The sequence below is a fragment of the Cryptomeria japonica genome, chromosome 2 (genome assembly GCF_030272615.1).
Source record: "Cryptomeria japonica chromosome 2, Sugi_1.0, whole genome shotgun sequence".
Classification (NCBI taxonomy): domain Eukaryota; kingdom Viridiplantae; phylum Streptophyta; class Pinopsida; order Cupressales; family Cupressaceae; genus Cryptomeria; species Cryptomeria japonica.
Genome location: NC_081406.1, coordinates 382,641,346 through 382,667,883, shown reverse-complemented (window position 1 = coordinate 382,667,883; position 26,538 = coordinate 382,641,346). Strand labels below are relative to the sequence as shown.

The following is a 26,538-nucleotide window of genomic DNA, read 5'->3' as shown; positions in this document are numbered from 1 at the left end:
GTCAAAGTGTCGGTGGATGGTAACTCATCACATAAATACCGGTTGGTAACTCATCACAGAGTATTACCGGTTCATACAACTTTACCGATTACCGGTTGGTACCTCATCACAGAGTAATACCGGTTCAAACATTAAACCGATTACCAGTTGTCCAAAAATGAAGACTGGGAAAATGATAACTGCCGCTTCAGTTTCTTCGCTCCGCTTGAAATCCTCGAACCGCTTGAGGTCTCCATACCGCTTGAGATCGGTAAAATACTTTCTGCAAAACACCGATAGCCTATAGACTATAATGCAATACCGGTTTGGAACAAATACCGGTTGAGCATAACTCATACATACAAAAAGTGATCTCAAAGCAAGTGTGTGTCCATCAATGACAATCACAACATAAACATCAAAAATGCCAACACTCTCTTCGTCTTTGAGAATTCGAACTTTCTAAGTCATCTTTTCAAGGTTTTTTTAGGCAATTTAGAAGTGTAATTGCAGGTTTCAAGAAATTCTAAGGAAGGATTCAAGCATTCAAAGACAAATCAAAAGCTCTCCTCTGAAAATTTCTTCATTTCTTGCACGTCTGAAGCATTTCCAAGGCAAAATTCTGAGATTTTGGATTCCAAAATTCCTTCTTTCATTTTAAGTTTTGATTATCGGACCAATGCAAGGCTTTCCTACATCAAATTTTTGAATTTCATCAAAAGAACAAGGTTGCTCTTATTTTGTTTTCTTAATCTTACAGACAGAAATTCCCAAAATCAGACTTTGTTCTATAATTTCCAGAATTTTCTAAGTCTGATTTTAGCTCCAAGAATCTTTTCCCAAGTCTGATCAGACTTAATTTCATGATTTCAAGAGTTTTTCTAAGTCTGATTTTAATTTCCATAATCTTTTCAAAGTCTGATTTTCATTCCTAAAGTTCAAAATCAGACTCAATTTCATAATTTCAACAATTTTTCCAACTCTGATTTCAATTTCCAAAACGTTCCTAAAGTCTGATTTTCATTTCTAAATTCATAATCAGACATTAATTTCATAATTTCCAAGTTTACTAACTCTGATTTTTCAGTTTCAGACTTGATTAAGTCTAATTTTGAACTTAATTTCAAAAATCTAGTCAGAAAATCAGAGTTATTTTTCTGAAAATTCGTCAAGTAGACATCAAGTTTATTTCTCTAACATAGGAATTTTTCATGATTTTCAAGAGATGGATGTCAACTCAAGAAGAGATTTCCAAAAAGGTGAAGATGACAAAGGAACCAGTTGGAAAGATGATTCCACAACGCACGGAAGGACAACATTCACGCTTCAAGGTGGAATCCATGGATGAAAGGAACAAAGAAGAAGAACTTCCACTCCATCAAGACATTCGGGAGGATTAAATCATACAAGGATGAAGGGTTCTACATTGACCTTGGATTTCTTTTAAAAAAATTCAAAATCAAAAGGTTCCACACCAAGGAGCAATAAGTTCAAGATACAATGAGAATGAAGAAAATGTTCTAATCATCTTGAATTTCCTTCAGAAATCCAAGAGTAAGGGTCAATAAAAGGAGGCAATCTTGGTCAAAGAACCTTGTAACATGAAGTCAAGAACTCCACCTAGGAATCCAAGTCCAAGGCAAGAAATTTCATGATCAAGGAAGGAAAATAGTCTTAGAAGAGTTAATCAAAGTTAGAAAAGTTGATCATCCAAAAGATATTGCCCAAGGTATCAACACTTCTTCATGATGAGGAATCAAATTTGCAAGGCAAGCTAAGGTGGCATCCCAATCATCAATCAGCCAATCCAAGGGTTCCAAGTCAAATGTGTTCAGGTGCAATGAACCAGACTCAGCAAGCGGCTCCTATTTTCTCATTGGTTATCCAAAGTGTTGTAATTTTCCCATTGGCCGAAAGGAGTTTTTTTGCAAGTAACCCTAAATAGGGTTTTATCTTTTAATCTTGGATCAATCTGAGTCGTTGCTTTGTAATGGGGTGCCTATATAAACCCTCCTCTCATTTGTAAAGAGAGGCTTCTGAAAAATTGTTGTAATAATACTTCTTAAGTGCTAAAACATAATTTATCGTTCAATTGTTGGTGAATTCTGCCTACTTTTGCAAGTTAACATGGTTTCTTGGCTCTCCTTGGAATAGATTTCATTTCCAAGTTGTTAGATTGAATGAAGGATTTGATAGAATTGCTTAATGTGGAATGGATGTGTTCATACTTTTTATAATTGGATGATTTCTAGTTATCGTGCAAAGTTAGCCTGAACCAGTAAAAGAAAACTTAACTTCTATCGCTTTATTCATTGTTCAAAATGTTGGTGAATATGAGTGATACGAAAATCTTGTGAATTCCTTAGAAGATTGCACCGCTCTTGCGTAGTTGTTGAATTTGGCGAAGCAAGAGTTGGTTTGGATTCCACTTTTGCAATTTCTAAACCCTCATCCCTTTTTCCTTTTTTTTTCCAAGTCATAGTAGAAGTAGGATTGAAAAGAGCTTATTGCAAAATCATTCCAAAAAGGAAGAAAGTTACAAGCATCAGTAATTAGCTGAATCCTTTGATTGATTCACTCCTCAAACAATTATGTAAGTCCCTTTTGAGATAACCAGCATATCACAACGAACCAACTAAGACTATCCGCATTGAATCTGAAACCTTGAGTCGACTTTGTGATCACACAGCTAGTTTGTTTAGCACATAGAAGATTTTGATCAAGAGAGAATAGGATATCTCTGGGTATTTTATTATGAGTTGCACGTGCATAAAAGACACACCAACAATACCCTGGGCTTTCAAATATTCAAATTGCAATTTTTTATGACATCTAGGGTTTGAGGAGTGGATTTCCAGTGAAAGGGGTGATTTTATAGATTCAAGTCACCAAGATTGAATGGAACTTGCATCCTAGGGTTTCATCATGGAGGCTTCCTCTATGTTGAAGTGCAAGTATCCTCAAGTAGATGAAGCTAGGACACATAAATGTGCAAGAGGTAATAGGGCAATTTGGAGAATAGAATCAAAAGTAGTAACAAGACTGCTAAGAGGTTGTGAGATTGTAGCCTCATAAAAACTGCTTCTTTTATTAATTATTATATCTGTCCCAAATCAAGAGTTTGTGATTACCAGGACAAGACATAACAAACCAGAAAAGAGGGATATTTGTACAACAAGTGGTCAAGTCCTTCCAAAACTCGATGTTGATTCCATTGAAAATGCTTTAAATTTGATGTTGTATGCGGAAATGCAAGATGTAAACATTCGGGGATATGGAAATAAAACCTTCAAGAATGCCAGAAACAACATGGTCAAAATTGATTAAAGAAGGTAAAAAGAATGAAGTGTCTTCCAAAATTGCAAGATGTAAACATTGAGGGATGTGGAGACAAAACCTTCAAGAATGCCAGAAACAACATAGTAAACATTGATTGAAGAAGGTAAAAAGAATGAAGTATCTTCCAAAATTATCAAAGATAAATGAGTTCAAATATGAAATTTCAGAGATGATCACATTGCTTAATTGCATAACAAGACAAGAAAAGGTGATGACATTCAAATCATGGATGTTTTTCATTAGAAGTTCAATTTGTGATGGGGAGTTTGGATCAGTTATTCCATACACGGGCATTTGTTGAATTGTTACAAACCAGAAAGTTTCATGTGTAGTCCTATATGGTCAATGCTACGGCTAAAGCAAGGTCTTTTTCTGGATTAACCAGGATCGTAGAGCTTTGTATCACAAGGATTTACAGACACTTCTGTAGTTGGAATACATTGAATCACTCAAGCCTCAAACGCTATCACAGAGTTAATGATACAATCATGATACATTCAATGTGCAGCCTGGATGAGCAAGCTAGGGGAGCAATGCAGAATAGATGGATTTGTATATTTAGTTTCCTACCTTCTCATACATTCAGGTTTGTGGTTCTACTTCATATCCTTACATGGTCCCAAAGTATCCTATAAATGAAGCGGTCATTCTGGGATTTTACAAATATGTTTCTGAAGTCCATTACTTTGTTAGAGCAAGGCTTACACGGTCCTGAAGTATACTACAAATGAAGTAATTGCAATGGAATTTTGTAGATAGGTTTCTGAAGTCTGTCCTTTATTAAAACAAGGCATACTAAAAGATTGCAGGCTGCTGCAAGTAATTGCAGTTAAACACACGACAGCATTTTTTAACAAAAAACTCAATAAAAAACCCTGCAAAATTTATGCCTCTTCTAAAAATCACCAAAAATTTTAATTAAAAGGGTTATTATTTTCAGATGCAATGGTAGAGCAGCGAAGTGCAAAAAACAAACAGGTAAGTGTGAATGTGAACTAGATTTTCAATAATGTTTCACTAATATCTACAATTTTCCTGCTTCTATGGATACTTCAGGGTTTTTGGTCTATGAAGTTTACTAAACTTTAATGTTGATCTATAGTGAAGGTAATCAGTAATATGGTTCAATAAATTTGTCGAGCTATTTCCGAGTTTACCCCTGAGTTTGTGTGGAGTCCCAAATTTTTAAAAGTTTTGGGTTAGCCGAGTAACTGCCAAGTACGTGTATTTTAAACTACGGATAAAATTTCTTAAAAAATGCTTTGAAATTAGCAAAAGAAACAAGTCGAAGATCACTTAGAATAGGTGATGTCTTATTCTTCCTCTTCACATCAAGTAACAAGTATAAGGGTTATTGAGAATAGAATAAGTGATAAGAAAGAAAAAGAGGAAAAGTCAAGGTCACTAAATGTGTTTCAAATACAGCTCCAACGGTTCAAAAGTTCAAACTGGTCACCAAGAAGAGTGTGACATCTCTTCCTCATCCTTGACTTAGTCTAGGGCCTTGTTGACGTGTATTTTGTACACAATCATACACAGAATAAAATACCCAAGGGTACCTTATCCTCTCTTGAATAAAATCTCTAACTGCTGAAGATATCGCAAGAAGGATCAGTTAGGGTGACTTCAATGTTCTTTTAAGTAGGGTCTCTACGTGTGGATAAGCACCAGTGGCCGTTGTGATTGCTGTTTCATCAAGGGGTCTTACGCTAAATCCGAACTACAAGAACAGGGTTTCCTAATACTAACAAGCTCTCAAAAAAAGATCAAAAGAGTAGGGCTTGCAAGAGATCTAGTCTAATCTAACCCTAAGAATGACTCAATGTGGACGAGACTTGGCAAGATTCTACCAACTTCAATATTGCCATAAAGTAACAACTCAATTGAAATTGATGCGATCTTCTAAGGTAACAAATGATTTTTCAATTCATCAAGGATCATAAACACTACCACAAAGGCACATGTCCAAGATACAACAATGATTGAAAGTTTAAGTGATTCAAATTGATCCAGTTGACCACGCAGGGCGTTCCTCCAATCAGCAAGAAGCTAGTGGTTTGGAAAGTGAATCTCACCGACGATCAAGTCCAACACTTTGTCCTTCAAATTAAAACACTATTTTGATTGAGAATGATTCAAGAAAACGAACAACCATGAAGATAACCACAAGAATTACAATAAAACACCATAACTTCAATATTTTATTGATCTCAAAGCCATCATGAACAACAATTGTTTGAAATTCCTTCTTCAAAGCTCAATCTTGCTACAAAATACTTGCTTCTATCAAATTGCTAATCTCTAATCACTAATGCTGATATCTAATCTCTAGTTTCTAGTTACAAAATGAAAAGAAATGAGGGTATATATAGCATCCTCAATTACAATGAACGGTCCAGATCAAAATAAGATCAATGGCCAAGATTATGCCACCTAAACCCTAATTAGGGTTTATTACAAATAGCCCCCTTTTTACTGAACAATATTAAATGCATAGCCAAATATTAAATTTGGCACGAAAATCTAGGAGACATAGACCAATGACAATTAAGGTGCCACATCATCTATAACAACCTCTCATCTAGAATCTTATTCCCTTTCCAATGCTCCTTTTTAGCATATGCAATGAATCTAGACACGATTCCTTCGATCTCAGCAATTGGAATCTCGGGAAGATTCTTCATTCGTTCTTCTAAGTGGATGACCTGATCGAAAGCCTTGAGAAGGGCAGCGTCCCATTCAGGTTCAAGCTCTTTGATCTTCTCAATCAGGAGCATGGTAGCAAACATCTGGTCCCGTTGCTCATCTGTAATAATATTCTCATCTTTGCAAAAGATGACCTTGACTCTATCTTCTAATTCTTGCAAATCCACATCTGTCTCAACTTCGATCCTCCTGCCAAGAATAGTACGTAGTACCTCAAACACTCTGTCCTGGATCGGGTGGATAACCTCCTCAACATGATTGCATCTAGTACTGATGTCCTCGAAGAGAACTTCCTTCATCTGGAGTAAAGTCGACCACTAAAGTAAACCATGAGGTCCTCCATCCATTATCTTTTCTTGCACTAGGACCTTCCTTGATGTTTGTCTGATTACTTGCAGGACAGGAATGATAACATCTTTAGTATGAGCAAAGGCAGCTACCGTTATCATCAAATTGTGGATGACCTCAAGAACTTGAATAGCTCGATGAATGGTCTGCATCATCCTTGTTGCAAATTCAATAGCAACTGTATGGGATTTGTCAATCCATGAGCTCATAAGCTGAACCAAACTCCTGACTCTCTCTGCCTCGCCAACTGATTCGAGGGAAGTGCCTGCGCAGGAGATACTGCTGGATCCTGATGCCTCAAAGGCTGATTGAGATGGCTAAAGTAGCCTCTCCAAGCACTAACCTCTCGCTCAAGCTTCCTATTCTTTTCCATTTCTTCTCTAAGCTTGTCCTTAAGTGCCTCAAATGAATCAGTGGCATCATCCAACGTCTGCTCGGCTGTGAGTGGACCAAGCTCAAATGTCTCTACATCATATTCCTCTGCGAGGATCTCACCTTCATACTTGTCCACTGCTGGCGTAGCTATCTGTAATTTCCTGGATCCTGTCTCATCTCTGATCATCTTGGACATCCTAGTGGCTTTCCTCTTTTCTGTCACTTCCTGAGAATTTCCAACAAGGCTCTCTAAATCAATCACATTATCTTCGTCCTCGATCACAATCACCCTTGTTAGTCTCTCCTTTAACCAATCTGGAATGGCAGATCTTGTTTCTCTAACCTGTATCTCATTAGGCAATGTTTCTTCTTTTCTGAGAGGAGATGTTACTGCATTATCTTCCTTATCTTCATGTAACTCATTAGCTTGGAGAGACCCACTTGGTGACCTTCGAGGTGCCTGCCCTTCTTTATCGTTTTGTACCATTGATTCCATAGACTCCTCCATCTCAAGTGTCCTCTTCTCAGGTCGAGAAGATGTGCCGGATGAACGATCTCGGTTGGCCTCTGGCTTCTTCTTGGAAGATTCTCTTTTCTCAGGTCTTTCTTTCCTCTTCGAGCCTCTTGAATGGGGATTGCCCTCACTTACACTTCGAAGGTTGCCTTCGCTTGCATTTTTGGGATTAGGATTACCCTCACTTACACTTGCTCCTCCTTCAACTGGTCTCTCTTCCAAAGTGAAAGTCATAGATATGCCTTGCTCTCTCAACTTCTGATGCTGCACATCGACCCATCTGCGAGTACAAGACAAGACTGGAGCCATCAAAGCATCTAGATCCACAACCTCGGGTTCATTCCAATCTACCCTTACTGATTTGCTTTCTCGATCATAAGATGATTGGAGATGTCTACCACTGTCCTAAGCTTGGTCGGTCACTCTGTAAATTTTGCATTTCCTGATGAAGTCTAAAGGCAATCTAGAATGCATCTTTCTTTTCACTTCAAGGTCATCCAAGAGATTCATCACAAAGTCTTCTATCTGAAACTCATGCTTATATTTTCTTCCAACTGTCTCCTCTATATACCCATATGGATCAAAGTTCTCTCTCAAGGCAAAGAATGAAAATGAATATAAAGCTAACTCTTTCTCTGCATCATCCATGGCTAGAGCATTAGGACATACCTCAACTGAATTCCCTAATATGATAGGCACAGGAACTCCATTTCCATGTCTGTGTCTGAATGCTTTCACATAAGCGGCCAACTGTCTTGTTACCTCAAGTAACACAATTCTGTCTGTCGGATATCTCGGCAACATATAGGGAGGTGAAGGACATCCATGAACTCTAATATATGTAAACTTCTGAAATTGGATGAACCAAGCACCGTACCTCTTTACAAGCTCTTGTGCATCCTGAGATAGCCGATTGTGAATCCCGCCTTGCAATATCCTGGTGATGTTCATCGTGAATGTATCATTGACTAACTTGTAGTTACTTCCTGGCGGATGATGCAAGTGAACATAGGAATCACAAACTCTGACTTCCCCGGGTCCTCTTCCAATTACCCCTCTCTGAGGTAGTCCTGCATACTCGAAGCTCCTGATCAAGGCATATATGATATATGAACTCATGTGGAAAGACTTGGTAGCCTTCAGTCTTCTTAACTGTACGTCCACGCAATGGCTAATCATTCTAGCCCAATGGATTGTTCCTTTTCCCTGAACTATCACTTGGATGAAGTAGAACATCCACTTCTCAAAATAGAAGGCTTGAGGAGCTCCTATGACTCGGTTGAGTAGTGTTATCAAATCTCTGTACTCCTCTTGGAAGTCGATCCTATGTGGTGTGTTCGGAATCTTGCTCAGGCGAGGACGACTCTTGAGTAACCAGTTCTTATTGATGATGCTTAGGCAAGTGTCTGGATCATCTTCGTACATGGACCTGGCTCCTTCTAAGCTTTTCTAAATCATATCTTTATGTTCTGGCAAGTGAAGAGCCTCACTGATAGCTTCCTCTGAAAGATAAGCAAAAGTGTCTCCTTCCTTGGACACTATCGATCTGGACTGTGGATCATAATGGCGAGCACACTCGATCATCAACTCATGGCACTGGATTGCTGGAGGGAAGCCGGCCGCCTTAATGATACCACTTTCAATTATTCTCCTTGCGACAGGTGACGGCTTGCCAATGTAAGGGACCTCTCAAAACTTCTTCGTACTGAAGTTTCCCAGGTTGGTATCTCCAATGTTGCTCCACTTCGACACGATCTTGGTCTCCAATCTTCGTTCTTCTGATCTTCCTTCATGAGAGCTGGACGACTGGTGGATGCTCCCGCCTTTGGGGTCGCCATTGTAACACCTACACAACATTTCATAATGAGAAATAGATTTTGCAATGTAAAAATATAGATTAGATTAAAGATTGAATTTAGGAAACTTCATGATAAGTCCTTGAGTTATCATTTCCTAAATACGATTGAGCTACTGGAAATTCAAAATTTCAAAATTCAAAATTTAGATCAATACTCAAAATTCAAGACAAGGGAAGACTTCGCCATACCTCACTTGAGAGCTAACTCTAACAAAATGCAAAATAAGGAAACCGCCTAGGCAAAAATCGAAATTTGAAGTATCAATGCGATCCTCCTCTAGCAAAGGCGCCTTCCTTGTTAACTTCGCCAACTTGTGGGGTCTTCAACGTCTTGATGGCAAATTCGCTCCACTTGAACACAAACCAAGTTCGCACTCCCCTTTGAATGGAAATTTCGCACCTCTCCTTGATGAAATTCGCACCTTGTAATTGTCTTCTCCAAATCGCATGCAAAGGATGATTGAATGATGTTTTAAAATGCCATATCACACCCCCTTTATATAAGCGCTTACCCCTTCAATTACCTCTAGGCCGACTTTTGGAAATAAGGCAAAATAAAAACAAATTTTAATCAAGGCCGACCTTTTTAAAATATGGAAAATAAAACCCAAGCGCCCCAATTTATTTATTTAAAATAATAATTAATTAATTTAATGCCTTCGTATTTAATAGTTTCGATTTAAAAGACAAAATTAATTAATTAAATGTCTTGTGCGCACTTATTAAATGCCAATTTTAATTAAAAATATCAAGGTTTATCGAAATTTAGCATTTGAAATAATTTGAAAATGATGTTAGCGCCAAAACATGGGAGATGTAAGGGGTACAAACCACATCGCTCTGGTCCCTGGGAGAGGGACAGGAGCGATCTTGCGTTTACTCCTTGGTCTTCGCTTCTTTAATCACCACTTTGCATCACAAGGCAAGTAACTATTTTATCCTTTCATTCCACGCGTACTTTACTTGTCCTTTACAAGGTAAATTTGATATTCAAGTGAATATCGCCCTGGTCCCTTGATGAGGGACAGGAGCGATCTTTGAATTCTAGCTCAAATTCGTCATCTTTTAACCTTAACTCTTTGTTCATCACCTTTCAAATGACATTTCGGATCTTGTGTAACCTTGCTTTGACGTGGTTTTTGAAAGAAATGACCAGTCTAGTGAATATCGCCCTGGTCCTTGACTGAAGGACAGGAGCGAATTTTAGTTTATGGTGCAAATCCTTCATCATATTAATATCAAATTGTCTTCAAGGCGTAAAATGATGTCCTTTATTCCTTCTTGAACGTATGAAATGGGAGTGACATTCAACATTTAAGCACATTTGACTATTTCGCTCTGGTCCCTTAGTGAGGGACAGGAGCGAACTTTCACTTGTAGGCTTGTTCGTGCTTTGCCAACCTTCAAACTTGTTTTCAACGGACTCATTATGCTCCCCTCCATTCATCTTCGACATGAAACTCACTTTAACTTCGTGGGAAATTTGCATAAGGAAGAAATCGCTCTGGTCCCTTGGAGAGGGATAGGAGCGAACTTGGGCGTTTCTATCACTTTTGCGGTCTTTGACAATTTACTTTCTCTTCGAGGCGTTCCAAACATCATTGCCCCCTTGTACCTTGGTCTGGATTCATCAAAAATCGGAAGGGAAGGCAAAATAACTAAGATTTCGCCCTGGTCCTTGACTGAAGGACAGGAGCGAACTTGCATTTGTAGGCTCAATCATTCTTTGCCAATACTTAAAACTATCTTCAACGGATCCGCCATGCTCCCCTTCGTTCACCTTTGACATGGAATTCGTTTCAACTTGGCAAGAAAGTTGTCTAAGGAAGAAATCGCTCTGGTCCCTTGGAGAGGGACAGGAGCGCCTAGGACAATATGGGCTTCACTTGGCGTTTTACAATCTTCAAATTATCTTCAATGGGTTCGTTACGCCTCCTTTGCTTGCCTCAAACTTAACACTCACTTGATCTTTGCCCAAAACTTGTTTTATAAGGAAAATCGCTCTAGTCCCTGGGAGAGGGACGGGAGCTATCACTAAAATTCGCCCTGGTCCCTGGAAGAGGGACAGGAGCGATTTTGCTTCTAGGGCCAATTTTCCTCATTATGGTACTTTCAAGTTATATTCAACTGATAAGATGTACTTCCTTTGTTCTTCTCAAATCGCGAAATCATTCAAATCCTTCAAGGACAAGGCAATTTTGGATTTCAAGCTCCGGTCCTTCAGTGAGGGACAGGAGCGATTTTTTTGTCCTTGAGGGCAAAAGTTCAACTTTCATTGCAAACGGCTAAATCCTGGCGCTCTATCATGTTGATTCCACCTTCCATTGCGTCCTTGACGTTTCAATTTGATCAAAATGAGGTCAAAATGGTCCAAGTGAGTCATTTCGCCCTGGTCCTTGACTTAAGGACAGGAGCGATTTAGCCTAAAACTCCAAAAATTTGCCATTTTCGAATCTCAAAATCTTTCAAAAACCTCCAATTCGAGTTCAGCTGCATCCCCTGGCGACCCTGCACAAGACAAATGAAATAAATTAATAACCAGGATGCATAAAATATCATTTTCGCCCTGGTCCCTGACTGAGGGACAGGAGCGAACTTGCTTCCACAGGCCAAAATATCAAGTTTTTAGGACCTCAGTCACTTCAAAAGGCAAAATTAGGTTATTTCCAATGTCTGGGATCAATTGTCAAAATTTCCAAAATTTGGCCAAAATCACTCAAACAAAATTTCAAAATTCCATCATCAACACTTAGGCAAAAATTCAGACTTGCATTCAAAATTCCGACTGAACCTAGACAGACTTACTTGACCCCTTGACAACTCACCTTCAAAATTGCACCTTACGCTTAACAATCTTCAAAATTGGACTGGACTCTGGCTTAAAATCATCGAAACGGAAACCCTAAGGCTCAACCCTGGTCCAGACGACTGACTCACCTACTCAAAACCCTAAAAGCAGAGAGAGAAACAGGCAAAACCGAGCAAAATAAGAGGGGGTCCCCATTTTAATGGGGCGATGTGTGAAATGGTCACAACAGGCCTCAAAGGACATCATTGTCCCCTTCTTTTCCAAGTCACTAATTTTTTTTTTTTGTTCAATAAATTTGTCGAGCTATTGCCAAGTTATCCCCTGAGTTTGTGCAGAGTCCCAAGTTTTTAAAAGTTTTGGGTTAGCAGAGTAATTGCCAAGACCATGTTTTTAAACTATGGATAAAATTTCTAAAAAAGCTTTGAAATCAGCAAAAGAAACAAGTCGAAGATCACTTAGAATAGGTGGTGATGTCTTATTCTTCCTCTTCACATCAAGTGACAAGTATAAGGATTATTGAGAATAGAATAAGTGATAATAAAGAAAAAAAGGAAAAGTCAAGGTTAAATGCATTTCAAATACAGCTCCAACAGTTCAAAAGTTCAAACTGGTCACCAAGAAGAGTGTGATGTCTCTTCCTCATGAGGCCTCAAAGAGCATCATTGTCCCTTCTTTTCCATCTATGTCACTAATTTATCCTCTTTATAGGTCCCCCATCCACGTCACCTATGCAACCCTCTTCACCTTTGGCACCTAAAGATGTCACTTGTAAAATCACATCTAAAACCCTTTCTATTCCACCTCATCCTTAGACTACTCCATCTCTAGTTATTTATGTGCCATCACTTGTTTCATTCTCTTGAATCACCTCCAATCATTTACTAGTGCCACCACCTCTAGCCTCTTTCTAGGAAAAAGTGACACCAAAGAAGTATAGACCAAAGGTAGCTAGAAAGAGGACAGTATTTTCAACTTTAAGCTTAAGAAGTCAAAGAGGCAATATCAAGTGAAGAGTTCTTATGACCATTTGGTTGTTCATGCAGGAGCATCCTGGGTGTGCAATCCTCATCTCCTCAAATTTTCTTTCTTTCTTTCAGTTTTAATAAGCTTGAAGAAACCCTAACTTGGTTCTCTAAGTTTTCATCTTTCACAAAGTTCTTCAGCCTTCTAACCTGGTTTTAAACCTTAGTTCAAGAGCTGATAAAGTTCTTTTAACTCATCTCGGACCTGACTGGCTTTAAACAGTGGCGGCAAGCTTGACAAGTTCACGAGCTAGTTCCCTTTCCTGACAGGTTGCCTGCCAAGGTTCAGAATCCAACAATATTTCCAACAAGTGATTACTTGTTCTCAGCAGTCCTCCATAACTTGAGGGAGGTTTCATAACTTAGTTCATAGCCCGAAGAGGTTCAAAAATCAACATTCTTTTTGACAAGTGATTTACTTGTTCTCAAATGTCCTCCGGAACTCAAAGGAGGTTCCCTAACCTAGTCCAAAACCCGACGAGGTTCTCAATTTTGGTTCGCGAACCAATTATATTTCATGAACAAATGATTTGTTAAAGGTGGAGATTTGAGGGAGTTTTAGAACTCGTTTTGGGACCCAATAAGGTTATTCTAACCTGTTCAACCAATGATACTCATGCATATTTTTCATCGATGGTCATCAAAGAAGGTAAAAGGAGGCTCTTTTTCCTTCTACCACATGTTAGCATTTGGTTGAACTGCTTGAATGACTGTTGAACTCCCCGCCTATTTGTATATAAATTAAATATACCAACAATTGGAATAGTTACGATAGATTGAGGTGAAAGAAACCAAAGAGTTGCTAACAAAGGCAAAAAAAGTTGACAGCCAATTGGAATGAAAGAAGGATTGTGATTGGGCGAGAATGAGACCGAGATTAGAAGGATTTGGAAGTTGCAGAGATTGGAAAGATTGAATTTTGAAGAATTTATGATATTGTTGTAAATCTTCTATTATTTCTATATCTATCAATAAAGGACACCATATTTTGTTATTGTGCATTGAATTTATTGTTTGTGTTGTATTTGTGTTGCATGTTTAGGCTTATCCCTCGACATGATTCCTCCAGGGTTGAGACCACTAATCCTCCCAACGGGAAATCAACACAAGATATTGAGCTTGTTGATTGGAGATAGAAATTGATTTGGGATCAAGGTCACATCAAAAAGATGTAAATTTATTTGTCGTAACCACTAAAAACCTTAAGGAAAGATTCAAAGATGAAAACAAGCCATTTTCAAAATACATAACTCAACTTTTGCAACCCATACCCAACCCTAAAGGTTTTGTGCCATAGCTGGTTGCACATGTAAAGAATACACAAAAGGTCATTTATAGAATTCGTCAAAAAGGGTTACATGTGATTGATAGGTTATAAGCTTTGTTGACCATCTTAGCACTGAAGCATGCTAAGATGGATAGGGTATGAGATGAGAATTGATATTTCAGCATCGAAGTATGCTATGATAGATAGGGCTCTTCAAATGAGCATTTTATGGAAAAGTTCAATCAAATTAAAACCCTTGGTTTACTGAAATTAGTTGAAATGGATGTAATAAAGAGCACCAAATATGATCCTTTATCAATTGGTCAAAACAAATATAAGTTTTGGGTCAAAGAAGCTTAGACATTCTACCAAAGGCTTAAATTGCATCAATGAAGTTCATCAAAGAGGTGTTGATTAGGCCGCCATAGTTATTTGTGTGTTCTGATTGACTTCTAGCCATTCATCTTCTTGCATGCATTGAAGATGGTGTGGTTGAAGCATTGTATGCTATCAACTTGCCCACTTTGGGATCTAGGCGATCAAAAGTGTGGAGGCATTGCATATGCATTAACTATATTGCAAAAAAGTAAAAATTTAAAAAGCAGGGTGGTGATTTGTTACAATTTTTCATATCCTTAACATTCAAAAGAGAAAAGAACCCAAGAATAATTGGGCTGACTAGATTTCAAGACGAACTAAATATATATCAATGTGTATTAACTTGTTCCTAAATGTGCCCATTATGTTATTAAAATTGGAGTTCTTAAGCTAACTTGTACCTAAATGTGCCCAATATGTTATTACAATTGGAGTTCTCAAGGTAATTTGCCTCCATAAATGAGTACTCTGGAGAAGCCTCAAAGGCCAACTACTTGGAGATTTCGTTCTTGAGCACAACTGTGTCACAAGGATCCCCAAGAACATGCTAATCACACTCTCATTTGTCTTTAAGTATCATAGTTGTAGAGGCCCCCAAGAACATGCTAATTGCACTACCATTGATGTTGAAGTACCATAGTTCTATGAAGTTCAAGGAGCAATAAACCTAAAAACATTTGACAAGAAGGTGATGAGGAGGATACTCCCATGATTTCATTCTAAAAGAAGACCGTTTAAGAAATTGCACTAAATAGATGAAGTGAGAAAGAGAAACTACAGATGTAACATGTTTGAGAATACTAATTTCAAGAGAGTTGCAGACCTCAAGTACCTTGTGACCTTGCCTAAGATAAATAAAAAGGAAAAAATATATGGATGGAAACAACGTAGAATGATATCAAAAATTTTGTTGAGCCAACCAAGACTCAAGGACTCAAAGTAAAGAAAATGGAGAGCATAGGCATTGACAATAAATTGTCTATTTTGATGCCTCTTGGATACCCAAAAGCTAGAAATGTTGGCACCTCCCATCCTGTTGTTCAACCCATTTGTTGCTTCCAAGATAAGGGAGCATGCTTCTATAGTACAGCTCCAAGCTGAAAAATTCTATGCTCCCCAAGGACATGTCTCCCACCAAAAATCATCATGTCCCCTATAGGGGACATTTCAAGGAGACAGGAATAGGTAGGAGACATCCCCACCCCACCCAAAAAAGGAAATGTCCTCAGTGCAGCTAACTTATTGAAGGGGTGAAGGGAATATGTGGTACATTCCAAGCATTTACAAAATTTTGAGAGAATGAAAGGGGGATCCCGCAAGGACCCCACACCTTTAAACTAAACCTAAACCTAAAATAGCCACAAAAACAACTAAAAACAAAGAAGCAAACTCATTTTGACATTTTCCAATTTGTGCAGAGAAAGAGAAAGAGCAACAGTAAAAAGAGGAGAATAGCAATGGAAAGAAGGCAATAGAGAATCAAATCCATGTCATTTGAGATAATTTTATCATCTATTATTTATTTGTTCAAATTTCATTGCATTTTTCTTTCTTTTTTCATTTTTTTGAAAGTTCCAAACACTTCAAGAGAGTTTTTTGCTATATATTGCCCTTGTAATTTTGTTACAAATTTTCAACAAAGAAGAAACAATGAGCAGCGGCAAAAGTAGGGAGGGTGAAGAGATTGAACTTGAAATGCAACAAAAAACTAGAGGTCATAGATGTATGGCTACCACTAGGGATTCTTCTAGTAGTGGGAAGTAACCCATTTGAATACCTTTCTCAACTCCTCAAAAATATGCACAAGGTCAATTAACCCCAAAAAACTTCTCTTGCAATTTGCAACATGGATAGACAATGACAAGAAAAAAAAATTTAAGTGGGGGTAGGGTATGGCTTGTCCAAGAAAGACTATTGGGGCAGCTATACAAGAGTCATCTTTTGTGCACAAGTAGACTAAGGGTAAAAGGTTGTGAGGTTATAACCCTAACTAAGAAGGTCGAGGTAACTAGGTTGAACATAGAGGAAAAGGCAAGAAAGAAGAGAATTTTGATGGAGACTACACAACCTAACATGTCATTCCATACCAAAACCATAGATATTGGAAGTCATAGGGGAGAGGGATCAACTTCTACTAAGGGAAAGAAAAGAACTACTAATGTTGCACAATCACAAGAGATAGCCAAGTCTTACATTACTAAAAAAAATTATGTCCACGCTATACCATTTCATGTGCAAAAATTCTCCCTATTTCAAACAAATATAGCAGTACACGAGGACGTGTCCCCTGCATTTTTGGACCATGTCCCTATCTCGAGGACGGGGGACATTTCCCAGGCTTCCCCAAAATGCATATTTTTTATAGGGACATCCCCGATTGAAGGAGGCGTTTGGGAAACGCCCAGGGGATGGCCAGTCCTCCCCTAATTTCCAATGAACTTTTACAGTAAAAAAACTCAAGGGAATTTTTGCTTTTTAATTTATTTTCTAAGTGGACCCCACACCTTCCCAACCCTAAAATGAAACATAAAACTTGTTTTCAAAGCCATGTGAGTTCATTTTTACACTCCAAAACAAATTGCAGCAAAGAGGAAAGTGAGGAAAATAAAGAGGGGGGTTTGAAGGTGCTGTTGGAGAACAAAAACCAGCACTCAATAGCAAAAATGGAGAGCATTAAAGCAGCAACTAGCTTTAGAAGTGAAAGAGGTAGTGATTCTTCCATTTCTCTTTCATTTTTTTCAATTTTTTCTAAGATTTAGTGATGAAATGTATGATATTTTGTGTTTTTTCTTATCTTCAGTTTATAAAAAACAGCATTCAATAGCAAAAAAGGAGAACATTAAGGCAGCAACTAGCTTTAGAAGTGAAAGAGGTAAGTGATTCTCCATTTCTCTTTCATTTTTTCCAATTTTTTCTAAGATTTAGTGATGAAATGTATGATTTTTTGTGTTTTTTTTGTCTTCAGTTTATAAACAACCAGCACTCAATAACAAAAAAAGGAAAGCATTAAAGCAGCAAATAGCTTTAGAAGTGAAAGAGGTAAGTGATTCGTCCATTTCTCTTTCAATTTTTCCAATTTTTTCTAAGATTTAGTGATGAGATGTATGATTTTTTGTGTTTTTTTTTATTTTCAGTTTATAAAAACCAAAACAAAACAAAATGAGCAGCAGTAGTGGAAGAACAAAGTAGCATGTTGGGAAGGAAGAACAAAGTGAAAGCCAATCAATTGAAGGGGTTTTTTTTTGTGTTTTTTTTTTTTATTTTCAGTTTATATAAACCAAAACAAAAAAAAATGAGCAGCAGTAGTGAAAGTAGTGGGGTTGGGAAGGAAGAACAAAGTGAAAGCCAATCAGTTGAAGGGGAGGGACAGGGGACAGCCTCAAAAAAAAAAAAAATTGAATGCCCACCCTTCCGAAGCTTTAAAAAAATATGCAAAAGGCCCCTTTAATCCGATAAAACCTCTTATTCAATTGGCAACAAAAGGAAACACACGAGAGGGAGTAGATTGTGGTTATGTCACATTTGCAAAGAAAAATTTAATGGGAGCTACACGAGTCTATTCCCATCTATTGGGTTTTACAGGCCATGGGGTCACAGTTTGTAAAGAAATAAAACACAATGAGAGGGTAGAATGTTAGAGGGATAGTCTATAGGGTAGCCAATGCAATTGCAAACATAGTCAACACAATCAGCTATAGATATGCCCTCTATGTTTGGTAGTCCTAGTGTTGGTACTAGTAGTGATATTCATATTTCCACAAGAGGGAAGAGGAAGGCTACTAGTACTTCTAGTGAGTACCCAAATACGGTTGCTTGTTTGCTCAATGTGCATGCATAAGATGTTTCTTTACCCATGCCATCCTATTCCATGTAGCATGTTCTCCCTACTTCAAACAAATGTTTAGAGATGTGGCAGTTGTTGGTACCTCATTTTCCCCCCATGGAGAAAATAAACTACTCACGACACTCCTTGACAAAGAATATTCCAAGGTGAGTGTGGTGATGGAGGAAATGAGACAATGTTGTATTAGGACGCATTGTTTCATTATCATGGATGGGTGGATTGATATTAGACATTGGCCACTTATCAATATCATAGTCACATGTTCAGATAGCTCATATTTCCTTAGAGCCATTGATTGTTCTAGGAAACACAAGGATGCAATTCCAATTTCATATTTTGAGAGATGCCATAAAGGAGGTTGGGGCAGCCAACATTGTGCAAGTGGTCACTAATTAGGCATGCGTGTGCAAATTGACTGACTTGATGGTTGAGGATGCTTACAAGCACATATTTTGGATCCCTTGTTGTGTTCATGCATTGAACAACACATTGAAAGACATGGGAAGATAGATTGGGTGCAACAAGTAGCTATAGAGACTAGAAATATTTAGATGTTTATTTGCAACCATCAAACCTCACTTGCTCTCTTCAGGACATTTTCAAGGAAGAAATTCCTCAAGCCCGTAGAGACAAGGTATGCCAACTATTTTATTTTGTTAGAGAGGATGCTTGAGGTGCCACAAGCTCTACAGTTGATGATGGTTAGTTCAGAGTGGAATAGATGGTCTATGGCAAGCACTGCAAAAGGAAGAAGCATCAAACAAAAATTCTTGATGATAATTGGTGGTCCAATGTGAGGTAATAAAAATGTTATTAATAATTTTTCATAGTTTTCTGATTGCTGATTTTATTAAAAAAAAATTGTTTTTAACTTTCTAAGCTCTAACTTGTCTTTTTTCAAATTTTTGCTTGCAAATATATTTGCTTCTTCATTTCACTAGTTGTGGATGTCATTAGATATGCTGATACAGGCTCCCCGAGTCTTGGAGATATTTATGAGACATTTGACAGCATGCTTGGAAAAATGAAGCAAGCAATTTTTGATAGGGATCTGTTGGTGTTTGTTTTATCATCTACCAAACATTAGGATCGGATACCCGAAGGCATTTTATCCTCTCCTGAAAAATCACTACTGATTCCAAGGTCTATATGTGCGAACAAGCGACTTTAGTGGAATAGCTTCTTGGGTAGTGTATGCTGAAAATTTCAAGGGGGACTTACATTTAACAACTGTCTTGAATTGCTGGACTTAGATGGATTTAGCAATTTTAGGCTCTTCTTTTTCTTTTCTGATTTTCTTGTTTTAGACTTTCAAAAAGGAAAAAAGAGGTAGGGTTTAGGAGGCTAATCTAATCCTACGAATTCCAGAGACGGTATCAATTGGGTGCTCTCGAGAAACCAAACTTTGCTTCGCCACACTAGGGACAACTACACAAAGCCGGTGCAATCTTCAACGGATTGTGCTTATGATTAATACATTGGGATGCACGGAGGATGGGCTCAAACTAACTTTGCACGGTAAAATGGAAATCATCCATCTACCAAAGTATGAGCGGAGAATCGAGATACACCATCAATTGATACTTATCAAATCCTTCATTCAAATTAACAACAATGAAAGCAAATCTAGATTAATTTTAACTAAGTGTTGAGGAAATTGAAACCATGCAAATCATTCAAACAATAGGGATTACAAAGCAAGCGCACATAATTATTTGGAAATGACCTTACGCAACAATACATCAAAAACCTCACTCTCGAAATGAGAGGAGGTAGCCTTATATAGTTTTTCAAAAATAAATGAACAGCCGAGATCAAACAGTGATCAAGGGCCCAGATTGAAAGCTATAAACCCTAATTAGGGTTTCCCAAAACACTATCAGCTTGAATGAATAAGAAAGTGACATGTGGGACAGCTGCTAATCTCACTGAGGTGAGCATCCACTTTCCTCTTTTGCAGATTCGATGTACTTGGACATAATAAGCCTGACCTCCTCCATAGTGACACTTGGCAAACTGATAATCTGGAAGTCGATGATGTCCACATCATCGGTACATGTGGCGAGGACGCTTTCCCACTCAACCGCTAGGGCAAGAAAGTTTTCATCGATGAAGAGAAAGTTTGCAATCTTTGAAAGATCGCCCTTGTCAATCATCCCTGAATCCTTGAAGGAGCTTGACTGAATCCTGGCTCTCAGGTTCTCTGCCTGCAAATGCTTCTCCCTTATACTCTCTTTCTTCCAGGTATCAGACGCTACATGAAACACCTTGCTCAAAATCTCCCTGACACTTTCCTTTGTCTCGAAGCACTTGGTCTCAGATTTTTTCAAAACTTCAATCCGGGTGACCAAGGCATAATACCAAGTGTTGAAGTCATACCTATCTCCGGCTTGTATGACACCTGCATCCACTAGGCTTCTTTTTGACAAGCCTCGGATAACTTTTAGATGCAGAAGTATTTCATCCTAAATTTCCTCCACATCCTCCCAATTGGTAGCTAAGTCCTGGATACGACTGATCAGCGAAGAGCCTGACTCATGTGCTCACACTAAATTTTCTACCAATATATCAACACGTGCTGAAGCGTCTGACATCCACTCCTTGGCTTGTGTAAATGTACCCTTCATATCCTCATAATCCTTCATCGATTCCTGCTGAAGAGGCTGTGGAGGGGTAACCGGGATCTCATGGTTAAGTGGTTTGGTAAGATGGAGAACATACTTTCTCCACTGCTGGTTTTCTTCTTCAACCTTCTTTCTCTTTTCTTTCTCCTGAGCTAAGCTTGTCTTCAGAGCGTTGCAAGAGTCATCGAAATACTGGACCTCTTGGTCTTGGGTGGGCTTGCCCAGCTCTATGGTGGTGATCTTGTAATCATCTGTGGTGACATTGTCCCTAGTTTTTCCTTCTTAAGGCACCGCTATTTGGACTGTCCTGAATCTTGCACTATCTCTCTGAATCAGAGAAAACTTTCTGGCGGGCTTGGGTGGTTTAGCTGTAACTGGCTCATTCACCTTCTCCAGAAATGCTGTTGTGATTTCTTCGGTACAGGCCTCCTTGGGGACCTTAGCCTTTATTCTTTCCCTTAGCCAATCCGGGATAGTTGATTGCTCTACAGTATTCTGGTCAAATCCATCATTTATTCCTCCTGGGTTTGCAACTATGCCATCTAAGAAGACTGTAGGCGTTTCAGTTTTCTCTCTGTCCGGCCTTTGGACAACTTCCTTCATTACTTCCTCAACCGAAGGGGAAGGCACTCTCACTTCATCACTAATCATGCATATGTTCATCTCCTGCTCCTCAACGGCATTTTGATCGGGTACGATAGAACACTTAGGATGGACTGGCCTTCGCTGGACTCCCTTCTTTCCCCTACAATCTTCTTTCCTGTGACCTTTACGGAGCTTCCAACCAACTCCTTCCTCTTCCGAGACCCAACACTTTCTGGATTCCGAGCATTACCTGCAGAGGTACAAGGATTGGAGGACAAAGAGTCATCCATTCCCATCAATTCATAGGTCAAGGCCACACCTTTGGACTTTATTGCCTTGTCCTTTCAGATGTCCACCACCTAGAATACTCAACCACCGTCCTCATGAGGTCTGCTAGATCAGATTTCTCTCCCTCTGCCCAATCTATCAAAACTAGTGGTTCATTCTTCATCTTTTCAAAGCTCAAGGCTATCCTCTACTTGGTCAGCAATTCTGAATACCTCTGTTGCTCTTACCATGCTCAAAGGAATTCTCGACCAAAATCTCTTCCTGATCTCGAAACTATCGGCTGCGTTAGCCCAATAATCTTCTAGATCAGCCCTGTGTTCAAATGTCATTCCTTCGACCTTCTTTATTTTGTGGAATGGATTCCTTCTTGCCTTGTACTGATAGAGGGGATACCAGGCCAGCTCCTTCTCAACAGTCGCAGCAGCTTGTGACGACGGACATGTTTCCAATCCATTACCAATTGTAAGAGAGGAAGTTCCTGCCTTCCTCTGTTTATCCCTTTGAATTGCCATATACCCCTCCAATTGCCTCACAACCTCTAGTAACACCACTCGGTTGGTAGGGTAAGCTGGAAGCTTGTAGGGAGACCCAAAGAATCCCTGAATTCTAAGGTAAGTGAACTTTGGATATTGGATATACCAATATCCGAATCGACTGATGAAATCCATAGACTCTTGAGAGAGTCTCTGGTGCAGTCCACCTTGTAATGTCCGTGTGATGTGCATGAGGAAGGTATCATTCACTCTTTTAAAATGGAACTTTTCTTCCATGTGGAGCTAGGGATAGCAATCATAGACTGTAAACTGGTTCTCTTTGTTCCCTACTTCTCCTTTGCAAGTAAGGCCTCTGTATCTGTAGGTTCTGGCCAAGGAATAAAACAGGTACGAACTCATGAATAAGGTCCTATTCGCTTCTAGGTTCCTCAGCTGGTTGTCTAGGTTGTCGCTAATCATCCGGGCCCAGTCGATCATCTTTACTCCATTTATTATTTCATTAATGAAATAATACATCCAGGGCTCAAATGGAGCACCTTGAGGATTTCTCATTATTATGTTTAGCAGAACGATCATGTCTCCAATGTCTTCCTTGAAGTATGCTCTCACCAGGCTCTTCCTTTGAAGTTTGGAGGCGCCTTTCCTTGGCTTGTCCAACCAGGAATGGTTGACGATGGCGTCATACTCCTCCAAGTGGTCCTGATACATGCTATCAGCTTCGTCCTTTGTCACATACACCGTGTTGTGATACTATGGGATCCTGAAGGCCTCTCTGATGGCCTCATCACTGATGTTTGCCAGCACTCTTCCATCAGGTGAAACAATGTCTTTACTGGTGGGGTTTGTAATGTTTAATGCATTCAACTACTAATTCAGTGCATTGCATAGTGGGGAGAAAACCAGCAGCATGCACGATGCCACTCTTCATCATCTTTCATGCGATTGTGGTAGGCACAAGGTTGTCCAGACCAAACATTCGCTTCTTAAATTCCCTCAGATTGATGTGTCTGAGGTTGGTGTCGCTAGCATTTTTCCACTTCGAAGTCATCCTTGACTCAGGAGGAGCATCTTTATCCACTTGAAATTTCATAGTGCCTGAAATCTGTAATTAGACAATGAAACCTAAGTTAGGAATTGATTCGCAAATTGAATAAAATAAAGGGGGCTGCGAATGGCTAAGTGTTTGAAAATTCCATTTTATTCTCATACTTAGCCATAAAAACTGAGTTTTCATCTGTAAACCCTTCAATCTCAAGGATGGTTGTGATCATAAATCAACACCAAGTGTTATAACTACAAAAAATTTCTACTACTTAGTCAAAAAATATGATTTTTCTTCACTAGAAATTCGAATAAGTCCACTAAAAATCATTTTCATAACTCTGAAAAAAACTCAGAAAATACTTAAATCTACATCATGAATTCAATTTCACCTTCGAATAGATGGAAGTAAGGCTGGAAATTTCTCAAAAAGATTCAGAAAATTCGGGAAGGATTCAACAATTCTTGGCTTTTCTCAAAATATTGTGAATCTTTCGTCACGAAGTTCGTCCAGCTTCCAACAATATCAAAATTTTCTCTAGATGAACTCCAAACTGCCAACACTTTACTATGCTCTCCTCAAGAACTTCGAACTTCTTGGTGTGTAAAAATGAAGTTACAAATGAAGTATTTGTAAATAAAGTTGAATTGCGAATTAGAAACACGCAAAATCCTCCAACTCATATTTCTAAATCTAACTCGCATTTTGGGAAAGTATGGTCATCTTCTTTAGTTCGAAAATCCTCCAATCATGCAAGTTTCTAATTTGTTTTCAGTTGGTTAATTCGAACTAGGCTCATAAAAGAATATCTTCCAAAGTTTCTAATTTAGAAATCAGTTCGAAGATCCTCTTGATTTTGCAAAATATCTCCTTTCCAATTTCAATTTTGAGTTTCCATTTTGACTTCCCAATTTAATAATCTTTGAAATCTCTTTTTGTTCAACTCCTAATTCGATTAGGAGTTAGATTTTCTTGGGAGATCACTCAAAATTTTATTGACTTTCATGTTTGGGCGGACTTTTTATAACTCTCTTCATGGGCAGCTTTTTTATAACTCTCTTCATGGGCGGCCTTTCTACTAAGGCATAGGGCGGACTTTGCTTGGGCTTCAACTTCTCATGAGGGTGGACTTTCTTGACCCTACCATCTTATCCATCAAACTTGGGCCGACTTTTGATGTATCTCCTAGGGTGGACCTTGGAGAACTCTCCACCATGGCGGATTTTGAATTTCCCTCTACATGGCGGACCTTCAAGGCATCATAGAGGGCGGACTTTGGAGAACTCTCCACCATGGGCGGAGTTTTAGATCAGCTCCTCAAGACATGGGGTGGACTTTGATGGCCCCTCCATTTTGGGCAGAGTTTTATAACCTCTCCTTGGGCGGAGTTTGAGGGGTCAACATGGCGGACTTCTCCCACTCCACAAGGCATGGCGGAGTTTAGAAAGACTCCCATATGGCGGACTTTTGGACTTACCACCCAAGGCGGAGTTTGAGGGTTCATCAAGGAGGGCGGAGTTTTAAGGTATCTCCTTCAACATGCATGGCGGAGTTTTAAGACCTCTCCTTCAACATGTATGGCGGACTTTTGAAGTGACCCCAAGACACGGCGGAGCTTAGAGTATTCCCTAGGGCGGACTTTTAGACTACCTTCATCATCTATGGTGGACTTTGAAGGTGACCCCTATCATGACACTCAACCTTATCCATTAGCCATACTTTGAAAAATTTTGGAAAATTTCAAAATTTCACATTTTAACCAAATTTAACCAGATTAACTTGAAATTTGAAATTCATACTTAGGCAAACCATCTGAAGCAATATGACCCCTAAAATGTAGGGAACTGGCTTTTTAGGTCAAAACTTGGAAATTTTAGGTCCTGGTCGAAGCAGGTGAGTGGGATCAGCACAAACCCTAGATTCCCATTCTGAAAAAGCAAAAAGCAGACATCCCTAAAAAATGGGAAAAACTTTCTAAAAATAGCCATATCGGGGATCGGGCTAAAAATGCCAAAAACGAAACTTCCTAAAAAAATAGGAAAAAGCAAAAAAGCAAACTTTCTAAAGATAGAAAGTTGTCCAAATTCGTCCAAATCAATTGCGATCTTCGTCCTTTGGCCTTTCTACGCACTTTGGCGATGTCCACCACCTGGAATCACATGGTTTGTAAAAAAGCTAACTTTCAATCATTAGGACTTGAACTGCTCAAAACTGGGCAAGGCTTGGTAAAGCTGAAGAGTAAGGCCATAGGACACTAACAAAAACCCTAGAAAGCAGGAAAAGAGAGGGTCCCCATTTGCAATGGGGCGATGTGTGAAAAAGGTCACAACAAGATCCTAGTTTGAAATTATATGAGCAAGAAATTAAGCCCATTGTGATGCATTAGTGGAACACTATGAACACCTTGCTTCATATGGCTTTTCTCTCAATCTTAAATGGGATGCACCAAGGCCTAGAAGGACACCTCCTTGTGATGACAAAGAGGTGAAAGAAGGGTTTAGGAAGGCCTTGGAAAAATGTATTCAGTTGAGGAGGCAAGCCTACTTTGTACACAATGAACTGAAATTATAATCTGCATGGTCCAGCATTCGCAAACTAGAGGCCAGGGTAGATAGAGCTACATTAGCTCAAAAGGATCCCATTGGATGGTAGATATGGCATGGGAATGATGCACCAGAGTTGATGAAGCTAGTTGTTCACCTCCTTTCACAAGTAATACATTAACATAATCTATTAATTTGATAAGTATTGACCATTTATATAAATTGATGATCATAAAAAATTGAATATCCTGATTAGTAATTTTATTTTTCACCTCCTTTCACCAGTTGTTAATTCCTCTATTGCATAGAGGAATTGGTCCACATACAACTTTATTCACTATGTCAAGAGGAATAGGCTGACCTCTAGACGTGTAAAGAAATTAGTAGTCATGCATAGTGCTTTGTGACTCCAAGATCACCAAACTCTAGAGTATTGACAAACCAGCTTTATGGTGGGATGTTGATCCAAAGGACGCTACCCAGATTGATAAGGAGGAGACACAGGAGGGATTGGTTGGAGTTC

The 26,538-nt window shown here is 38.9% G+C and overlaps 1 protein-coding gene across 3 annotated transcripts in view; it reads right to left on the bottom strand.

Annotated features, from left to right (window-relative positions):
* The window catches only part of LOC131026924 (probable receptor-like protein kinase At1g49730), a 124,303-nt gene that overhangs the window by 80,432 nt on the left and 17,333 nt on the right, over positions 1 to 26,538 (bottom strand). The gene's annotated exons all lie outside the window — the stretch shown is intronic.